The sequence below is a fragment of the Littorina saxatilis genome, linkage group LG5 (genome assembly GCF_037325665.1).
Source record: "Littorina saxatilis isolate snail1 linkage group LG5, US_GU_Lsax_2.0, whole genome shotgun sequence".
In the NCBI taxonomy this organism is placed as follows: domain Eukaryota; kingdom Metazoa; phylum Mollusca; class Gastropoda; order Littorinimorpha; family Littorinidae; genus Littorina; species Littorina saxatilis.
In genome coordinates, this window is record NC_090249.1 from 17,377,347 (window position 1) to 17,383,648 (window position 6,302).

A 6,302-nucleotide genomic window follows, 5' to 3' on the forward strand; every position below is an offset into this window, starting at 1 on the left:
CAGACGTTCTTTTCATTTTTTGATAAATGTCTTTGATGACGTCATATCCGGCTTTTCGTGAAAGTTGAGGCGGCACTGTCACGCTCTCATTTTTCAACTAAATTGGTTGAAATTTTGGTCAAGTAATCTTCGACGAAGCCCGGACTTCGGTATTGCATTTCAGCTTGGTGGCTTAAAAATTAATTAATGACTTTGGTCATTAAAAATCTGAAAATTGTAAAAAAAATACTTTTTTTTATAAAACGATCCAAATTTACGTTCATCTTATTCTCCATCATTTTCTGATTCCAAAAACATATAAATATGTTATATTTGGATTAAAAACAAGCTCTGAAAATTAAATATATAAAAATTTTGATCAAAATTAAATTTTCGAAATCAATTTAAAAACACTTTCATCTTATTCCTTGTCGGTTCCTGATTCCAAAAACATATAGATATGATATGTTTGGATTCAAAACACGCTCAGAAAGTTAAAACGAAGAGAGGTACAGAAAAGCGTGCTATCCTTCTCAGCGCAACTACTACCCCGCTCTTCTTGTCAATTTCACTGCCTTTGCTGTGCGCGGTGGACTGACGATGCTACGAGTATACGGTCTTGCTGCGTTGCATTGCGTTCAGTTTCATTCTGTGAGTTCGACAGCTACTTGACTAAATGTTGTATTTTCGCCTTACGCGACTCGTTTCTTATTCTTTGTCCCCTCTCCTCACTCCCACCCATCGTTCATGTTTTTTCGAGTTTCTCTTCTCTTTTTTTTTCCTAAGTGTGTGTTTTTTTCTTTCTCAGAAAGATTGGGCCTTTTGAGGACAAAATCCAAGTTCAGTTAACGTTTCATTTCCAAAGACGATCGTGTAATTTCTTCCCTGTACAGAAAGAAAGGGCTTCATTGGTGTTGACATTTCGACATTTCATCGAGTTTCTTTTTCCCGGAATTGTGTTGTTATTGTTTGTCCTTGCAAAGGTCTGGCGATTTTCTTTTTACTCATAAATATATATGAATGACTATGCTCGTGTTGTTTCCAGAAGAGCCAGTCCTTTTCTCTTTCTCTCTCTCTTCTCTCTCTCTCTCTCTCTCTCTCTCTCTCTCTCTCTCTCTCTCTCTCTCTCTCTCTCTCTCTCTCTCTCTCTCTCTCTCTCTCTCTCTCTCTCTCTCTCTCTCTCTCTCTCTCTCTCTCTCTCTCTCTCATGGTTGGCCTTCTTTGCCTCAAAGTCCTTTTTTTCTTTTTTCCTTCACTTCTACTCACACGACCTAACTTACATGCTTTCTGGGTTTGTATTCACTCAATTACACGATTGAGCACAAAACTTACTTTGTGCAAAGGGGTCTATCCCTAGCAAACGCCCACCCCCCAATTTTGCCCTAAATCTGTGCACAGGAGGGGTGGGCTTATGCTAGGGATTTTACGGTATATATATATTTGACCCGACACAGACACATAAACACACACAAAGGCACACATACAGACACAGACACATGCAGGAACGCGTACACGCACACAGTCCCATCCCCCCACCGCCAATACACATACATAAGTCGATTCGAAAAAAAGGGACAACGGGAAGTTCATCAATTTCAAAGAGAATTGCCCTTTCACGAAAAGTGACAAGCCAGGAAATGAAACAAACCGATAGGAACGCACAATATACACCTAACGAGGGGGTTGTGCCTCATACAAACTGCAAGTACGTGTTTGCAACATAAGCTTTGGACTTTTGGTGAATACAGTGAAGCGTTGTGGGTAATATTGTTCGCGAAGTTTTCAAAAATTAGCGTGTTAGTCCCAGACTTGTCATGAAAATACGAAATAGACTCTGTTAGGATGGCTGTACTGGTTGAGCATAATGTGTTGTTGGTGCTGGCATGCTTTGTGGTTCTTCTTTCGGAGATTGCTGCTCAAACTTCAAAGCACTGTATGTACTGTTTTGTCTTGTCTGTAGTTGCAATTATTATTTTACGCATAACCGGATGATTCTTTCCTTTCCAGTCCAGAAAATCATTCAAAAGTCATTTCGAATGTGAATGGGGTTAACTGTTGATTACTTGTTTTGTTTGGGTTTTTTTAAAACCAGATAACATATCTTGGAAACACGATGATTTATGTTCCGGTTTTTTTTTGTATGGCCATGTTGGGTTTGATGCGTGCATGCCTGGTTTTCTCCTGTAGATGGGTGTCGGCACAGAAGGTCTGCCCGCTGTCCTCAGCCAACATGCTCCGTCTTCATGGCAGCTCAAATTTTTTATCGAGGTTCTCTCCTCTAGATCCGCCGTGTTTCGCCTAGGGGCTTGCGCTGCCTAGTTGATAGGGTCACCTCGTAGAGGATGTGGTCATAGACCACGCACGGTCGGTCTTGGGATAGGGAAACGTTATGCTAGTCCGGAGGGATTACGCCACAATGGCCACCTCGCGAAGACCCAGGGTCCTAGACTAGGGAGGTCCAAGGGGGAGCACCGGGAGGGCTACCCCTCTACCCGCACCTACCCGCACCTCCAACAATGTTCAACTGCCTTTAAAGAAAAATATTCATACACAGACATGTATCCAAAAAAATGTTTTAAGGCTCTCGTCGGCTTCCTGACGAGTGGACGTAAACTGATAGAACTATCAAGATAAGTTTTGTGTGACTATGTGTTTGTCTGTTCACTTAAAAGACCGTTGGGTCGAAATATCTGTGAATGTATTGTTTTGTCAATAACAAACGTTCCAACAACCTACCTTTCTTGTTTTTTGATTTTGTCAAATATAAGCGTTTTGGTGACTGGGTGCATTGACTTACGGTTTATGTTTTCTTTTTTCAGGCGCTAACATTGTTTTCCCAACGCTCTGTGTGCCTTATACTTTAACGGAGTATGAGGATTCAACTGTCACACTTCCTTTCCGCCTGAAAACCTATCAGGGCAAGTGCACACAGACTGCGCCTCAAACAATCATGATTTATGTTTACTACCCGGCGAAAAAAGACATATTATGTGCTGTTATGTTCAATCGTAATGGTCACTGCACCGACGTGAGCGTTGGCAAGAGGAACTGTTGGTGTGATGAACCTGTCAGCAACGGTGCCGTATTAGAGAAAAATGTCACATCGGCAGACCATGGTATGTGGACTTGGAACTCAGGAGATGCCACGGTTGGAGAGAGGAACGTCCTTTTTACCGTGCACTGTGAGTATATTTACTATGTTGTTGGTGGCGGTAATTGTGGTGCACACCATGTGGCTGGAATGCTTGTTTCTTATTATGCGTTTGATTTCGTTAGTTAGCACAATCTAATTGTCATGCTTATTTCGCATAAAAGCACAAGACAATACGTTCTGCCTTCTTTTCACAATTTCATCTTATTCTTTGTCCGTTCCTGATTCCAAAAACATATAGATATGATATGTTTGAATTAAAAACACGCCCAGAAAGTTAAAACGAAGAGAGGTACAGAAAAGCGTGCTATGCAGCACAGCGCGACCACTACCGCACTATTCTGCATGGCCTGTCGATTTCACTGCATTTGCCACGAGCGGTGGACTGACGAAACTACGAGTATAATGTGGTCTTGGTGAATAAAGCAGTGCGTTCAGTTTCATTCTGTGAGTTCGACAGCTTGACTAAATGTTGTATTTTCGCCTTACGCGACTTGTTTGTTTTTTCTTACTGTTTCTCTGTTACTTTCTTGTTGGAAAAGGTGTCAGTGTAGCCCTGCCAAATAGATATATCCACAAGCAGAACCTAACCTGAGGATCACATTTCTCTGCATGCCTGTTTATCCTGAAAGATCGAATGACAAACACGCTCGGCATAAAACAATTGATATGTTTTTGTTTGATGGATATAGGCCGAATAAAGTCGTTCTTAAATACGTAATGCACGCAACTTTCCGGTTTCAAATAGTTTGGTCGTTTTAACCATATATAGGCCCATTGCAGAAACTCAAGTTAACAACAGCATTTCTACTCGGCGCGCGCGGTATGAGAATCACGGGTCGTAACTCTCTGGAATTGGTCATCCGCCGCCATGTTGGATGCCTTGCACGATCTCTGACAGTGCTTGAGCGTTGGGTGGCGACTCGACAAAAGTGAAAATGACACGTTGTGTGGCCAAAAACTGCAGTCAGCAGGCACACTTTAGGATCCCTAAAGTTGTTTACCATCAGGGTGACAACTGGAAGGAAGTTACTGAGCGGAGAAGACGATTATAACTGGTTATTTTTTGCTGTGTGCAGTGCGCTAATCAACAATTGTCCATCGGTTGTGCCTTTAGAGTGAACACTGTGATAGGATGCTTTGAAAATTATACTTTGCAGTAGTTACCTGAGCTGCATTGTACCTCACTTGCCTCTCTTGAGAGCTTTATCAGTGTGAATTTTGGTGCACTGTCTGCATGGTAATTTGAGATAAAGAATAAATAAATGAATATAATAATGTATTCTTGCTTTACTTTTTATGTTGTGCTGTTGTGTTAAAAAGGCAGATCCCCTTTGGACTCATGCATGCACAGTTTTCTTCATTTTGTCTGCATACACAGTGAAATACGCAAAAAGAACAAGAGTGCAATGAAGAAAACTAACAAAGACGGCATCCAATATGGCGGCGCGAAGAGAGTATGAGCGGAGTTGTGCCCCTTAGGGCTAAAGCTAGCCGATCCATTTGATAACGTCACGCCGAGTAAGAAGAATGAATTGGACCTATAGCTATCACTCTGTTTGGGTGTTAATGTCATAAAGCGATGACGGCGTCAAGTTACCGGTGGACAAACTATTGAATCAACACTAATAATTGCGCTAGTGTATTAGTTAGTGATTGGATTGATGTAGTGTGTAACCTTTTGACAAGTGTTGAATCTTGCAATCTTCTTGTTTGTCTTGTTGCTGTTTCGTTGTTGTGTGTTTTCGTTTTCATTTGGTTTGTGTTCTTGTTATTAATGCTAGCTGGCGCGACAGACGGACTAGCAGGTAGGGGAACGACCTGCACTACCACTGAGGGTAACGTCAGCATTGGGAACAACAATGACAACACTAGGGATCACCAGGACGATGAGGAAGATGGTGGACCCTTAGTCATTTCTGTCGTCTTGGGTGTTCTTGGGGTGAACGTCGTTACCATCATCGTCGTCGTTGTTGTTGTCTATGCGTACCGCAGCAAGTTCTCAAGAAAACGTAAGTATATTATTTTGCATAAAGTGTACGGAATGCACACAGATAGACGGATTCTGAAGAATTAATGCACTTTTAAGGCGGTGTGTGTGTGTGTGTGTGTGTGTGTGTCTGTGTGTGTGTGTGCGTGCGTGCGTGCGTGTGTGTCTGTGTGTGTGTGTGTGTGTGTGGGTGGGTGCGTGTGTGACAGACAGACAGACATACATACGCACACCCATACATAAAGACAGACGGACAGACAGACAAACAGACAGACAGACAGGCAGTATGACAAATATACATAGAGGCAGGGAAGATAGCGGGACAGAGTCGGAAAATGAGATTTAACAAACATTTTCATTGCCCCTTATCTCTTCAAATACGTGAAGTCACCTTGTCAACACTGCCCAACTATGATTTGCTAACCGCTGATGATTTTCTGTATGGCAATAGAGACAAGTCAGACAGCGAAAATGCATTGCTATTTGACCAGTTATTCAGGTTTTATTAAGCAAAAGTTTTGAATAATGAATGCATTTATCTCGTCCATGTTCCAAACGACCATGTGCAGTACTGTTAACATTTCTTTGTTCTGGTAGTATTCTATTTTCAACCATGTGGAAGTCATTGTGTGCGTGTGTGTGCGAGTGAGTGTGCGAGCGCGTGTGAGTACTGTTGTTAGTTTAGCATTGGTTTTTTTTTTTCCTTTTATTGTTACATGTTTGTCTACCATAATTTACCATTATTATTTTGACATTATTTCAAATTTGTTATATTAAAATCGTCCGCCAAATTTCATTTGCTTTTAAGAGTACGCTCATAAGCCTAGCTTGTTGTGCTCCATGTTCCTTATTTCATGTATGCGGTAATAGTACCAATGGAATTTATTGAATAAACTTGTTTAAACCAACAAAATCCACAAACAAAGAGACTGCCAACGAGATAAGCAGAGGGCATGGGAAACAGAAAAACAAATCCATATACTGATGCATGCTAGGTATGGTGAATGTGTTCACTCAGTCGTTTGTCTTTCTTCAAATAATGATACTTTAAACTCGGTTTGTATGGACTTTACCGACCAGAAGGAAGACACCCTGGCAACCCCTCGCCCCGTGTCCAGGAAGAAGAAGAATATAATGTATTGCAGCTACACAGATGCCCTGAACCACGGGTTTCTATCCAAG

At 41.6% G+C, this 6,302-nt stretch overlaps 1 long non-coding RNA gene across 1 annotated transcript; it reads left to right on the top strand.

Annotated features, from left to right (window-relative positions):
- Window positions 1–1,636: 1,636 nt before the first annotated feature.
- Window positions 1,637–6,302, top strand: LOC138966440 (uncharacterized). Its single transcript, XR_011455692.1, has 4 exons — window positions 1,637–1,912; window positions 2,799–3,161; window positions 4,915–5,142; window positions 6,201–6,302. It is a non-coding gene; the product is annotated as an uncharacterized lncRNA (long non-coding RNA).